This window comes from Schistocerca nitens, chromosome 1 (assembly GCF_023898315.1).
Source record: "Schistocerca nitens isolate TAMUIC-IGC-003100 chromosome 1, iqSchNite1.1, whole genome shotgun sequence".
Taxonomy (NCBI): Eukaryota; Metazoa; Arthropoda; class Insecta; order Orthoptera; family Acrididae; genus Schistocerca; species Schistocerca nitens.
In genome coordinates, this window is record NC_064614.1 from 340,754,976 (window position 1) to 340,771,818 (window position 16,843).

Consider the following 16,843-nt stretch of genomic DNA (forward strand, 5'->3'; position numbering starts at 1 on the left):
ATTCACACTTGTGCCTTAGGATGTACAATAGCGGCACGTTTTGTTTATTTCAAGCATAAACTTTGCTCTGCAATTTCTTGGGATGTAATTGACATAATGCAATGTAACCAATGCCATTGTTTTTGTGATTTTTCATGTTATTGACTGCATAAGAAATAATATGGAGTATCCATAAAAAAACATAATTTTTTGTTGAAAATAATATTTGCTTACATTTTAGAATGTCTCATAGTATTTACTTTCATTAGTCCCTGCCCTACATACACAGCTGTGAAAGTCATTTTCCTTTATCTATTGTTGTTCCAGAGATATTTGCGCTGAAATGGTTAAGTGGGCCACCCTGCGTAAGACAGAGCTTCACTTTTTTTCCCTCTTCATGGTAAATGTATGTCAGAGATATGTGGCAACATTTCTTTCTTTCGTATAAAATAAGATTTATAAAGAAGATATGCCTTTATTATTACACTAACAAAATTAAAATGGAATGGTGGACATGGGTATTGTTGCCATCTTATGGCTGTCATGAGTAGATGGGGAGTTGTGTCCATATTAACTGTGGGTTGCAAGCAGACATACACTTTCTGGAGCACAAGTAGGCACCAACTTCAGTATGATCCACCACATTCAACATATTGCTGCACTAATAGGTCATGAAGATGTCAAAATATTATATAATCTTAAATAATTTTGTTAGTTAAGCAATAACTTAGTTAAGCAATAACTTGAAATAAAACAACCCCTTGTTTTACATTCCTTTTTTATACCCTAATGAAATACTCTCCAAAGAGGCAATTCATTGAAAGTTTCGTAGTTCCAATTGTATCTAATAAGTGATTTCATGTAATACATTAAATTTTATAAAATTTATTATTTCATTTATTTACTTGTATGTCATGTTCGTCCAGTATATGCTAGCACTATTTTGCATTCACTAATGAAGCTATAATTAAGAAAAATTAGGTTGGCACTGTTGTTTTTCACTATTTTGTATAGTGTGATGTTTATCTTATGTAAAAATCTTTTATATTGTATACACCAGATTGGGCATAAAATACAAAAGGTTTTGTGTATAATTATTCATAATAATTTTGAACTATTAATTGTTAATTTTATAAATTTGTACTGTAGTTTTGGTAACTTCATTGTTAAGAACATATAAATATGGGGAGCAGAAGGCTAAGAAAAGCTCTGTTGGAGACAGTTCACAGACATGACCACAGTGTCACACGTCAGTGTAATAATCTAATTGTTGTACTACGAATTTGTGGCTATGTAGCCTGTTTGTGGAATGGGCTCCCCGCCAAGAAGAAGTTGTGCAGCTTGTCACTAATAAACTACTATAAAATGACTTGGTACCTGGATTATTTCATGGAATTCGCGTAACTGGATCCAGATTGTAGATGAAATCGACCGGGATGACCACTTCAGCGCCAGGAAGCAGCTTACTCCCAGTTACACAGAACTAAGATATGTATAAGCAATGAACTAAACTTTATATGTCACTGCATAGCTAATTACTAAAGTGTAATGTCTGGAAACTTTTCTAGCAGTAAATGTATTTATTTGTCTCAAAGTTATCTTTGAGTGGTGGAGGCCAGAGTGATCAATAAGAGATACCTCCATGATCAAACGGTCTTGATGTCATTGTAACACAAGTGTAACAACAAACTTTTCAAATTCTCTGTTTAATCAAATAATTTTTCAGCAATTACTTTTGCAACAATTCCAGTCCCCCCCCCCCCGCCAAAATTTTTGTTACAAACTGCAGCTCTGTCTTACCACAAACAAAGACTTTCATTTCTTCCAGTATTTTCAAAATGTAGCCTTTCAGTGCCTTACAGAAAAATATGTCTACTTTGCATTTATCAATGTACAGAAATTTATCTATGACTGTTCTGCTCTGTTTGTATGTGTGCTCTCTGAATCAGAAGGCAAAGTTCCAGCCTGTTCATCTAGCATAAAATTTAACACAGTCTTGAGAATTAATTTGTAAACACATAATGCATAAAGCAGTTACATTTCTGGCCAATTCTATGGCACAGTTTTGCACCCAAGGTTTCTGTGTGAGAAAAGCCTAGATTAACTTTTATTTTCTTAAAACTGCGAGTAATTCAATCAGTGATTACAGTATAGCTTGTAAGGGCACAATTAGCAATGCCCTTACTACAGATTGATACTGGCAGCTCATTTCTGGTGTCTGTTCTAAAAGATTATAGAAGTTACAGTTACCCACCAATGTTCAAGAAATCTCATCTAGACTGCACCCACTCCAAGACATGAGAGAGTGTCTACTGGTGGCTAGTGGTCAATGTTGACAGTTAGGTTGCAGTCCATATGTGAGGATAAAAAATTATTATTGAAGTATAATGACACGGAAGAAGTGGTCAAGGGTGACAGGTTGAAGTCCAGATGAGAGAATAAAAATTTAATATTTAAGTGTAATGAAAAGCAGGGGTATTTGAGTCATGTTGATGACTGAAAATTCATGGTAAGTAATTTTGTGAAGAAAAAGTGAGTAAAATCTTGAGTTCTGTGAAGTTTGAAGAAATCAGACTGTTATATGATTGTAGTCCCTAATAGCACATGTCAAACTAATTTCTTAAGTGACTATATATAAAAGTTGAACATAAGAAAACTCTTAAATAATTTCAGCTCAAATAACTGAAAAAGCTCAAAGATTCATACTGTGAAATAATTGAAGGACACTGACTTATGTCGCTAAGTGGTAAAACTGATGTTGACTGAGAGAACTGATGAGGCACTATAAACTGGCTACAAGTGAAAAAAAACTGTTTTATTTGATTAAATATGCATACAGGATACAGTACCCAGATTCGTTTAGGCACATGGCTCAAATGAATATCATCTTTTCCATTTGTTCAGTTGCTGTAAAACACTTGAGTGAACACTTCAGTCATTCAAAGAAACAGCGAAGTTAGAAGGAAATTAAAAGTTGAAACGATGACTCCAAAGCACCAAAACAATTAAATTTGCAGTTGAGCTCAAAAAAGAAATTTGCAGTTGAGCTCAAAGCAGACAACAGCATTAATTTTTTTTACCTTACAGGGACAAAAAAAGATGGAATGTTCAGCAAATTGACAAACAGGTTCAGGCACCATACAGTCTGATTTAAACTAGTTGCCACTTGACAGGTAGTGGGCTGGATTGTTCCTGCAACCAAGACACCAGTTGGAGCGTGGTACCATCAACTTGGGCCCAGGAAATGACCTGGGAGAGTCTCTGCAGACATCATGAGACTCTGGCATAAAATGGGGGTGATACTCGATTACAAGAACTCAGCAAGAGAGTTCTCACAGCCTCTGTTACCTCAATTCTCCAACTTCCTACCTACACGTGGTGCCCCTGTTAAGCCAAGCAACTCAGCGGAAGGTTGAGTAACCAACACCAACGGGACTGAGTCAGTGAGCAGATAGGAGCTGGAGAACAGTGGAAGGCAGGCAACAGGAAACCACCACTGAACTATCCCAAGAAAACCCCATGGCTTCACTCAGCTCAAAATGTTCCGGAGTTTCAAGTTCCCCGGTCGGATCTCTGGGGGGAACCAGGTTGAGAAGAGCTTCACAAAGAGTAAGATGGTGCAAAGAGAAGCACTGCATAGGAACGTGGAATGTAAGACCCATGTATCAAGGAAAACTAGACATAGTGAAAAGAGAAATGGAGAAAATTAACATCGACATATTGGGAATAAGTGAAATGAGGTGGACTGGCATGGGAGAATTTGCTTCGGATGGCCATATGGTGTATTATTCTGGGCACGATAACAACAGAAGTAATGGAGTAGCCTTCATAGTTAATGATAAAGTGAGAAAAGCTGTAATGGGATGCAAATATAAAAATGATAGAATGATGTCCATCAGACTTCAAGGTCAGCCTCTCAACATCACAGTAATTCAAGTTTATGCGCCAACAACCGATGCTGAAAAGGAAATTATTGACCAGTTCTATGGAGATTTACAAGAATTACTACTGCCAACACCAAAAAAGGATATCGTCTTCATAGTTGGAGATTGGAATGCAAAAGTGGGAAATCAAGCTGTAGAAGGTATAACAGGGAAATATGGTCTTGGTACAACAAATGACGCAGAACAGAGACTCCTAGAATTCTGCCAAGAAAATTCATTAATAATTACTAATACACTGTTTCAACTACCAAAACAATGCCTATATACCTCGACTTCGCCAGATGGCCAATACCGGAACCAAATTGATTACATACTTTGTAATCAGAGGTGGAAGAGCGTGGTTCAGTCAGCTACAACAAGACCTGGGGCTGACTGCAGATCAGATCATGAGCTCCTGATTGCAAAATTTCAGCTGAAACTTCAGAATGTAGCAAAAAGTATCCCAACTTGCAGATACGACCTTAACTCTATACCCTCCGACTACACTGTAGAGGTGCAAAACAGATTTAATGTATTAGAGCTGGAGGACAAAAGCTCACAAGAGATGTGGACAGAAGTAGCTAATACTGTCAAGGAGGCCGCAGAGAAACACATTCCCAAAAAAGGAACAGCAAGAAGGCTAGATGGCTATCAGTTGAGGCACTGCAAGTTGCAGAAGAACGAAGGAAAGCACAAACATCAAGAGAGATAGATCAGCTATGTTTGAATTAAATAAAGATTTTCATAAATTAGCTAGAAGAGATAAAAATATATTCTTTAATGAACAGTGCATCGAAGTTGAAGATAGTAATGGAATGGGGAAGACAAGAGATCTTTATAAGAAAATTAGAGAAATTAAAGGAAAATTCCAGGCAAAAATTGGAATGATAGAAGATAGAAACGGGAAAGATCTGAGTGAAGCAGAGGATGTTAAGGAAAGATGGGCAGGATATGTAGAAGACCTATACAAGAAAGAACTGCATAATGACAGGGCTCCTACTGCTGATGTTAATGTTAATTTAGAACTAGAGCCAGATATTTTGGAGAGCGAAATCCAGTGGGCCCTTGAAAATATGGCTGATAACAATACTAGTGGACATGATGAAATACCAGCAGAATTGTTTAAAGTCACTGGAAAGGATGCAGTGAAAGTGCTGCACTCAATATGTCAAAAAATATGGATCACGCAGTAGTGGCCAGAAGACTGGAAAAGATCAGTATTCATCCCCATTCCAAAGACGAGAAGTTCTAAAGAATGCTCAGATTACCGAACAATCGCACTTATCTCACATGCTAGCAAAGTCATGTTAAAAATCTTACAAAATAGACTTCGCCAATATCTAGATCGAGAGCTAACAGAAGAACAAGCTGGATTTAGGAAACGAAGAGGAATTAGAGATCAACGGTGGACTATGGAAAAAGCAAGAGAATTCCAGAGAGATGTGTACCTCTGCTTTATTGACTATACCAAAGTCTTTGACTGCATCGATCACAACAAATTACGGAACATACTGAAAAACATGGGTGTACCAGATCACCTCATTTATCTAATATGGAGTTTATACCTTGACCAAGAAGCCACGGTGAGAACTATGTATGGAACAATGAAATGGATAAAGATTCAGAAAGGGGTCCGGCAAGGCTGCATACTGTCACCGTACTTATTCAATCTGTATGCAGAACATGTTATGAGGAATGCGAGACTAGATGAAGGAGAAACAGGAATTAAAATAGCTGGAATAAATGTAAACAACCTCAGGTATGCGGATTATACGATCCTGTTGGCAGAAAGTGAAGAAGAATTGAGAACACTCTTGCTGGGGAAGATTGAAGGAACTAGAAGAAGAGGACGTCAGAGGATGAGATGGATCAATGGCATCACAGAAGCAATGTGTTCCAACCTGGAAGGTCTACGGGAGAAAGTCCAAGACAGGAAAAAGTGGCATGATTTGGTTCATGGGGTCATGAAGAGTCGGAATCGACTAAACGAATAGAGGAAGAGAGACCATCAACTTCTCCTGCATTGAAACTTCCACTGGGCTGCATAACACACTGTACTATATGGTCTTCAGTAAGTTGTTGTAGTAAGAGATCTGGATAACTTCTAGCCTTACTTGCCTTGTGATGTCTGATGAAAGCTGATGAAAGAGGAGAAAGACTGAGTCTGCACACTCATATGGCAGTTTCAAAATCTGCTAAACACAGCAGGGTTATACATAATCAGTCATGTGAATTCCTGTATTCCTTGAGGGAATATTTTGAGTGTGTGTGTGTGTGTGTGTGTGTGAGAGAGAGAGAGAGAGAGAGAGAGAGGGGGGGGGGGGGAGGGGGGGGGGAGTATGCAGGAGTGCCTCTCATTCCTTTGGATAAAGTGACTGACCAAACTACTACAGTTGCTCTAAAAATCAGTGAACAATCACTAATATGAATTAGCAAGCCAAAATTCATGGAGGAAGAATTAGACAAGTCATCTAAACTGGCAATGCCTGGACAGAAGAAGTATCTAGGAGCAGGGTTACAAATCTTGATTATTTTGAGCAGTATGTGATATGTCATGAAATATGTGCATATCATTCAAGGAAAGAGCATCTGACACTTAAAAAGCTACATGTTGTTGTTGTTGTGGTCTTCAGTCCTGAGACTGGTTTGCTGCAGCTCTCCATGCTACTCTATCCGGTGCAAGCTTCTTCATCTCCCAGTACCTACTGCAACCTACATCCTTCTGAATCTGCTTAGTGTATTCATCTCTTGGTCTCCCTCTACGATTTTTACCCTCCACGCTGCCCTCCAATGCTAAATTTCTGATCCCTTGATGCCTCAAAACATGTCCTACCAACCGATCCCTTCTTCTAGTCAAGTTGTGCCACAAACTTCTCTTCTCCCCAATCCTATTCAATACCTCCTCATTAGTTACGTGATCTACCCACCTTATCTTCAGCATTCTTCTGTAGCACCACATTTCGAAAGCTTCTATTCTCTTCTTGTCCAAACTAGTTATCGTCCATGTTTCACTTCCATACATGGCTACACTCCATACAAATACTTTCAGAAACGACTTCCTGACACTTAAATCTATATTCGATGTTAACAAATTTCTCTTCTTCAGGAACACTTTCCTTGCCATTGCCAGTCTACATTTCATATCCTCTCTACTTCGACCATCATCAGTTATTTTACTCCGTAAATAGCAAAACTCTTTTACTACTTTAAGTGTCTCATTTCCTATTCTAATTCCCTCAGCATCACCCGATTTAATTTGACTACATTCCATTATCCTCGTTTTGCTTTTGTTGATGTTCATCTTATATCCTCATTTCAAGACACTGTCCATTCCGTTCAACTGCTCTTCCAAGTCCTTTGCTGTCTCTGACAGAATTACAATGTCATCGGCGAACCTCAAAGTTTTTACTTCTTCTCCATGAATTTTAATACCTACTCCGAATTTTTCTTTTGTTTCCTTTACTGCTTGCTCAATATACAGATTGAATAACATCGGGGAGAGGCTACAACCCTGTCTCACTCCTTTCCCAACCACTGCTTCCCTTTCATGCCCCTCGACTCTTATAACTGCCATCTGGTTTCTGTACAAATTGTAAATAGCCTTTCGCTGCCTGTATTTTACCCCTGCCACCTTCAGAATTTGAAATAGAGTATTCCAGTTAACATTGTCAAAAGCTTTCTCTAAGTCTACAAATGCTAGAAACATAGGTTTGCCTTTTCTTAATCTTTCTTCTAAGATAAGTCGTAAGGTTAGTATTGCCTCACGTGTTCCAACCTTTCTACGGAATGCAAACTGATCTTCCCTGAGGTCCGCTTCTACCAGTTTTTCCATTCGTCTGTAAAGAATTCGTGTTATTATTTTGCAGCTGTGACTTATTAAACTGATAGTTCGGTAATTTTCATCTGTCAACACCTGCTTTCTTTGGGATTGGAATTATTATATTCTTCTTGAAGTCTGAGGGTATTTCGCCTGTCTCATACATCTTGCTCACCAGATGGTAGAGTTTTGTCATGACTGGCTTTCCCAAGGCCATCAGTAGATCTAATGGAATGTTGTCTACTCCCGGGGCCTTGTTTCGACTCAGGTCTTTCAGTGCTCTGTGAAACTCTTCACGCAGTATCATATCTCCCATTTCATCTTCATCTACATCCTCTTCCATTTCCATAATATTGTCCTCAAGCACATCGCCCTTGTATAAACCCTCTATATACTCCTTCCACCTTTCTGCCGTCCCTTCTTTGCTTAGAACTGGGTTGCCATCTGAGTTCTTGATATCATACAAGTGGTTCTCTTCTCTCCAAAGGTCTCTTTAATTTTCCTGTAGGCAGTATCTATCTTACCCCTAGTGAGACAAGCCTCCACATCCTTTCATTTGTCCTCTAGCCATCCCTGCTTAGCCATTTTGCACTTCCTGTCGATCTCATTTTTGAGACGTTTGTATTCCTTTTTGCCTGCTTCATTTACTGCATTTTTATATTTTCTCCTTTCATCAGTTAAATTCAATATTTCTTCTGTTACCCAAGGATTTTTACTAGCCCTCGTCTTTTTACCTACTTGATCGTCTGCTGCCTTCACTACTTCATCCCTCAGAGCTACCCATTCTTCTTCTACTGTATTTCTTTCGCCCATTCCTGTCAATTGTTCCCTTATGCTCTCCCTGAAACTCTCTACAACCTCTGGTTCTTTCAGTTTATCCAGGTCCCATCTCCTTAAATTCCCACCTTTTTGCAGTTTCTTCAGTTTCAATCTGCAGTTCATAACCAATAGATTGTGGTCAGAATCCACATCTGCCCCTGGAAATGTCTTACAATTTAAAACCTGGTTCCTAAATCTCTGTCTTACCATTATATAATCTATCTGATACCTCTTAGTATCTCCAGGATTCTTCCAGGTATACAACCTTCTTTTATGGTTCTTGAACCAAGTGTTAGCTATGATTAAGTCATGCTCTGTGCAAAATTCTACAAGGCGGCTTCCTCTTTCATTTCTTCCCCTCAATCCATATTCACCTATTACGTTTCCTTCTCTCCCTTTTCCTACTGACGAATTCCAGTCACCCATGACTATTAAATTTTCATCTCCCTTCACTACCTGAATAATTTCTTTTATCTCGTCATACATTTCATCTATTTCTTCATCATCTGCAGAGCTAGTTGGCATATAAACTTGTACTACTGTAGTAGGCATGGGCTTTGTGTCTATCTTGGCCACAATAATGCGTTCACTATGCTGTTTGTAGTAGCTAACGTGCACTCCTATTTTCTTATTCATTATTAAACCTACTCCTACATTACCCCTATTTGATTTTGTATTTATAACCCTGTAATCACCTGACCAAAAGTCTTGTTCCTCCTGCCACCGAACTTCACTAATTCCCACTATATCTAACGTTAACCTATCCATTTCCCTTTTTAAATTTTCTAACCTACCTGCCCGATTAAGGGATCTGACATTCCATGCTCCGATCCGTAGAACACCAGTTTTCTTTCTCCTGATAACGACGTCCTCTTGAGTAGTCCCCGCCCGGAGATCCGAATGGGGGACTATTTTACCTCCGGAATATTTTACCTAAGAGGACGCCATTATCATTTAATCATACAGTAAAGCTGCATGCCCTCGGGAAAAATTACGGCTGTAGTTTCCCCTTGCTTTCAGCCGTTCACAGTACCAGCACAGCAAGGCCGTTTTGGTTAATGTTACCAGGCCACATCAGTCAATCATCCAGACTGTTGCCCCTGCAACTACTGAAAAGGCTGCTGCCCCTCTTCAGGAACCACATGTTTGTCTGGCCTCTCAACAGATACCCCTCCGTTGTGGTTGCACCTACGGTACGGCCATCTGTATCGCTGAGGCACGCAAGCCTCCCCACCAACGGCAAGGTCCATGGTTCAAGGTGAAGCTACATATGACACTTAAAAGTTACGTGCCACCCTTGTAGAAGTGGATGTGTTTCAAGACATCAAATTGTCTTTACTAGGAATTTTGAAAAAGTTAGGATGTCACTACAAATCAATTTGTGAACACAAGTTATTAACAGAATAATTTTAATAGAAAAATTTTGACAGTACTGTTTAGCTTGATGAAACATGCATGAATACAGGACACAGCTTCAAAAAAGACTGGACAGATGGTACTATCAGCAGTAGTATTTGAGCTTTAATTGACAGAAGGAACTGAATAATTTTAGTGAATGCTGGAACTTCATAAAGTTTTGTTCCTAAGTGTCTGTTACAATTCAGTTCCAAGGCAACCTCCGACTACCAAGAAGAGATGAACCACAGCATGTTTTTTAAGACCCTGCATTTCAAAATTTAACAAAAAACTCAATGTATGTTATGGGTAACACTCTATAGCATTTGTCAGCACAAAACTAGGAAACAAGGGAAAAAACAGACATTGTTGACTGGCCACAGAAATGCAATGTACTGATTGATGGTAATTTGAAAAGAGCAGGATGATTAGAACTTGCATCATAAAACAAGCTCAAATATGCAGTTTTTTATCTCCAGGATGAAATAGAAAAGAAAATACTGACAAAGTCCTAAGACTGGTTTCCTACAGTTGCCATTTCAGTGCAATAGAACTGATCTGGCATCAGGTCAAACAACATACTTCTACAAAGTATAAAATAGTTGTGTTGACTGAAATGGAACAAGTTTTGAAGGAGTCAACTGAAACAGTGACACCAAAAGGCTAGCAAAAAGTAGTGAAACAAATGATACAGGATGCATGGAATAATGACAGTATATTGCAACAGGGTACTAAAGACTCGATTATACAATGGGTGGATAAAAAGGAATGAGAACTATTATTTTTCTCTAAAATGCCTTTATTGACAAAGGTACTTATAGTTACACACCATCAATACAATAACCCCCCTTATTTATGACCTTTTGCCAAATTTCCAGAAGATAAGTTTAAGGACATAAATGCTTATCCTGTTGAGAATGGTCTTTCAGATCATGGTGCATAGCTAGTTACAGTACATGACATAGCTCCATGCAATATATCAAATCAGACTTTCAAAGCAGTGCATTCAATTAACAATATAAATATTGCAAACCTTAGGGAAAGCCTACAGCAGCTAGACTGGGATGAAATGTATAAGGAACCCGATGCAAACTTGAAATATAACTTATTTCACGATACATTTTTAAGGGTATTTGAATATTGTTTTCCCAAGAAAATAGTTAAACACAATTCCAAGAAAACATATAAAAAACCTTGGCTAACTAAAGGAATAAGAATTTCTTGCAACCATAAAAGAGAACTGTATCTAACAGCAAGAGGGGGTACTGACCCCAAAATTGTTCAATATTATAAAAACTATAGTGCATTACTAATAAAAGTTATTAAAAAGTCCGGAAGCATGTGTATCATGTCTGAGATCAGTAACTCTGATAATAAAATTAAAGCAATTTGGAATATTATTGAAAGGGAAACAGGGCAACCAAGAGCACAGGAAGACTTTAGTGGCATAAAACTGAATGACAAGTGTACTAACAAACAATCAGAAATTGAAAATATTTTCAATAATCATTTTTTAAATGTTGTGGAGAAAATAGGATCTAGATCTTCACTAGAAGAGGCAAGGCTACTAATAGAAGAGGCCATACCTGTTCGATTTGAAACAACTGTAATTCCACCAACCTCTCCCTCATAAATCAGTAAAATAATAAACTCAATGAAAAGTAAAAGCTCTTACGGAATTTATGGCATTTCCAGCAAGGTACTTAAAGCTTGTTCCCCACAGATAAGTAGGATTCTCAGCCACGTATGTAATAGCTCTTTGGAGCAGGGTGTTTTCCCCGATAGACTGAAATATTCAATTGTAAAACCATTGCACAAAAAGGGGGATACATCGGATGTCAACAACTACCGCCCAATCTCTCTTCCGACAGCTCTATCAAAAATTTTTGAGAAAGTAATGTATTCAAGAGTAGCCTCCCATATTTGTAAAAATAAAGTACTAACAAAATGTCAGTTTGGTTTTCAGAAAGGCTTTTCAACAGAAAATGCTATATACGCTTTCACTGATCAAATATTAAATGCTCTGAATAACCGGACATCACCCATTGGTATTTTTTGTGATCTCTCAAAGGCCTTTGGTTGTGTAAATCATGGAATTCTTTTAGATAAGCTAAATCATTATGGTTTGAGTGGGGCAGTGCACAAATGGTTTAATTCATACTTAACTGGAAGAATGCAGAAAGTTGAAATAAGTGGTTCATGTAATGTTAAAACAACAGCTGATTCCTCAAACTGGGGGGGCTACCAAGTATGGGGTCCCACAGGGTTCGGTCTTAGGTCCTTTACTGTTCTTGATATACATTAATGACTTACCATTCCACATTGATGAAGATGCAAAGTTAGTTCCTTTTGCTGATGATACAAGTATAGTAATAACATCCAAAAACCAAGAACTAAGCAATGTAATTGTACATGATGTTTTTCACAAAATTATCAAGTGGTTCTCAGCAAACGGACTCTCTTTAAAATTTGATAAAACACAGTATATACAGTTCCGTACAGTAAATGGCACAACTCCAGTAATAAATATAGACTTTGAACAGAAGTCTGTAGCTAAGGTAGAATTTTCAAAATTTTTAGGTGTGTCCATTGATGAGAGGTTAAACTGGAAGCAACACATTGATGGTCTGCTGAAACGTCTGAGTTCAGCTACGTATGCTATTAGGGTTACTGCAAATTTTGGTGATAAGAATCTCAGTAAATTAGCTTACTATGCCTACTTCCATTCACTGCTTTCGTATGGCATCATATTCTGGGGTAATTCATCGTTTAGCAGAAAAGTATTCATTGCTCAAAAACGTGTAATCGGAATAATTGCTGGAGCCCACCCACGGTCATCCTGCAGACATCTATTTAAGGATCTAGGGATCCTCACAGTAACCTCACAGTATATATATTCACTTATGAAATTTGTTGTTAATAATCCAACCCAGTTCAAAAGTAATAGCAGTGTGCATAGCTATAACACCAGGAGAAAGGATGATCTTCACTATGCAGGGTTAAATCTGACTTTGGCACAGAAAGGGGTAAATTATGCTGCCACAAAAGTCTTTGGTCACTTATCAAACAGCATCAAAAGCCTGACAGATAGCCAACTAACATTAAAAAATAAATTAAAAGAATTTCTAGACGACAACTCCTTCTACTCATTCGCTGAATTTTTAGATATAAATTAATGGGAAAAAAACTTAAACATTAGTGTCATGCAATATTTTGTGTAATGTAATATCTTGTACAGACATCTTTTATTAACCTGACACATTCCACATCATTACGAAGTGTCATATTCATGATCTACGGAACAAGTATTAATCTAATCTAATCTAACCGTCATATACCATCTATGCATCTATTTCTGTTGATGCCACTTATTGACAGCCCTATGGCATAGATAATGTCATCTCTTGTGTTGTACTGGATCCCTCACAGTGATTCTTTCACGGTGGCAAAACGATCATAATCCCAGGAACTTATGTTGGGTGAATATGGTGGATGTTCCAGACTCTCCCACTGCCACCAGGGGTCCTGGACAGTAGCAGTGGTGTGGCCTGTGCACCGTCATGTAGAATGATGGCATGCTGTATGATGAAATGTTACTGCTTTTGCCTGAGCACTAGATGAAGGTTGTGTTGCAGGAACATACTGTCACCCTTGGTGGTACAGTGTGATGCTGTATTACCCCATCATTGTCATATGCCGAAATGAACATCACTTTCACAGCACTTGGTTTGGTGTGCACTTTCTGCATGAGAACTGGGATGCCTACATTCTCTAGGTTGGTGTTTCAAGTTTGGTGCATACGAGCAATCCCAGGTTTTGTTGATAGTGACAATGCATCGAAGAATGTTGCTGGCTACCCTTTGGTATCAGCACAATAAATCCTGTATGCCATAGTTGCACCTTGATCATTTCATGTTGTATCCAGCGTGAAGCAATTTTGTGATACCTCAGAATGTCATGCAGAATGTGGAACACAGTTTTGTGGCATATTCTGACTTCACTGCAGTCCAGTGGTGATCAACAAACAACAAGGAAGCAAGGAGTTGAACAGTATTGTCCTCCATAGGGGGTCGTTCTGTATGGCGATGATCGTTCACAGCATCCCTGTTTAATCTGAATGCTTAAATCACTGTGCAACTGTGCTGTATGGCAATGCTGTGTTACTACATGCCTCATGCAGTCCCTGTAAACATTCTTGCATTCTCTGACCTTGTGGTACTTCAATTTTGAGCCAACATTGTTGCTCTATCTTTGTAAACATGATGTTAGAACAGTTGTATTATTGTTATTGTTCCAGCGTAACATCAAGCGACCGCACATCGGCATGAAACATAACTGCAGAGCATGCTGTGTGATGATGTCAGCCAACAGTATGCTGAGTAGGACTGCACCATGACAGGAGCAGCCTCTATCTGAAGAGAATATAAGCACTGCTCCTGCCAGCCTTGGCTGCACTAAAAGAGCCATACTAGAAGAGCCGCATTAGATGACGAGCAGTGATATTAATGAAAGCAGTGACTTGTGAACTTGTGTAATTAGCTTGCATGGAAATTGTATATATCGAAGGACATTGATTATTTGCATGTTGCCCATTGCTTGCGACCCATCACGAAGAAACAAAAGTATTGTCAATTCAACTACTGTAATAAATTCCATTAATATGATTTGCTTGTATGTTGTCTATATATCTGAGGATTGGATTGGATTGTTTGGGGGAGGAAACCAGACAGCGAGGTCATCGGTCTCATCAGGTTAGGGAAGGACGGGGAAGGAAGCCAGCCATGCCCTTTCAAAGGAACCATCCCGGCATTTGCCTGGAGCGATTTAGGGAAATCACGGAAAACCTAAATCAGAATGGCCGGACGCAAGATTTAACCGTCGTCCTCCCAAATGCGAGTCCAGTGTGCTAGCTACTGTGCCACCTCGCTCGGTATATATATCTGAGTAAACAGCTTCCTAAGCACCCTATATTATATGAGTTGGCAGGGTATCACAGTTATGACGTACAATGGTCTACACACTGCAGTAGATAGAAGGAGTATGGCCCCACTCATTGTAGACTTATCTCACACGCCTTTGTAGTGTCAACACAGATGGGTGTCACCACAGATGGCAGCTTGCCAACTCACCGGTTTGACTTTACAGCAGTGTTACCTTTACTTTGTAACCAGCCCTTGTATCTATCACTATGAGAAGCAAAACTCATAGTTCCACTGACTCTGAATTAATCGGTATTTTCCCACCATCTGACTAATGTGTAGTGTATTTTAACAAAGAGATTATTTCCTTTAAATTCTGAAATCTTGTGTCTGTCAATTTATTTTGATCCATTTCTCTTTACTATTGTGAGACTAAGGAATACTCTTAAGTCAGCTGGCATCACCTCCTTGTAGTAAGTCAGACTTCACTTGAAATATATTTAATTTTGTGAAGAAGTCAAGATGTTATAGCTGTGTATGTAATAACTCATGAGACATACTGTGATAAGAAGGATACTTTTCCAGAAGTGAAAATTTCTCCTGCTTCAAAAACTAACATAGCATTTGCCCTAATTAAAATTCAGAATTTATTTCTGACTTGCTGAGATTATTGAGAGTGATGCCACATGTGAATTTCAGAATTTTTAAGTGGTAGGTATAGGTACTTTCATTTTGTACTTGTTATAAGTTATGTATTGAAATAATTGCATGCAAACACCATTTTCAAAAGACTGTGTACAGGAAGTGCAGTGCAATACACAGCTTCAGGAAGATTTTCTGCCAAGTAAGGAATTTTCGTAATCAACAGAAACAAAAAAATGTATTGCCACAATTTCAATCGTTTTTGAGATATGACATGATAAGTTTGAAGCTGTTTATGGAAGGGGAACTCTACTCTGTTTGAAAATAATAATGTGACTTTGCCACTAAATACAATTAAGAATAGATTTTTAATATTCTGAGAGACACTATAGAGATCTATATCACAGATGAATTTGCGACTTTGTACTTGAATTTTGAGAGAGAGAGAGAGAGAGAGAGAGGCTTCAGAGTGATATTCTATCACTGTAGGCATCAATGCTCTATGGTGACAGCCTGTTGGTTGCACTTGACATGACAATACCATAGCTTTGGAAATTAAGTGTCAGGTACCAACTAATTTAAATCAGACTACAGTACGTGCACATTTTATCAGTTTTATAGATTTATTTATAAGAAATAAATGAACTTCAATGTGGAAAGCCTATTGCACTAACACCATCTAATGGCCACAGTTTGTTTATTAAGACAGGTTGCCTAACCATTTCCAGCACAATTTTTAGAAGATTACGCACATGAACTGCAATACAATATGCAGCTTTGAGAAGATCTGTTAATGACTGAGGTATTTTAGTAATCAACCAATAAAGAAAAAAGTACTGCCATGATTTCAATAGTTTTTGAGGTATGATATGAGAAGTTTGAAACTGTTGTAAACACAGGACATTTGCTCTGTCTAGATAAAAAATACCTATGTCACTAATCTAAATTAAGAATACATTTTTGACACGCTAAGAGACACTATATGGCTCTAACCATATGTGAATTTGAGACTTTTTACTTGAATTTTGTCAAAGATAGAGGCTTTAGAGAGATATTCTGTCATTGTAGAGATTGATACACTATGGTAGCTGAATGCAGACTGTACTTGACATGACTACATGAAAAAATTATTACTTTTATACATTTATTTATAAGAAATAATTGTATAGCTAAATATTAAAATATATCTAAAAACAAATATGAAGTGACTTACCGAACAAAAGCGCTGACAGGTCGATAGACACACAAACACACACACAAAATTCAAGCTTTCGCAACAAACTGTTGCCTCATCAGGAAAGAGGGAAGGAGAGGGAAAGACGAAAGGATGTGGGTTTTAAGGGGGAGGG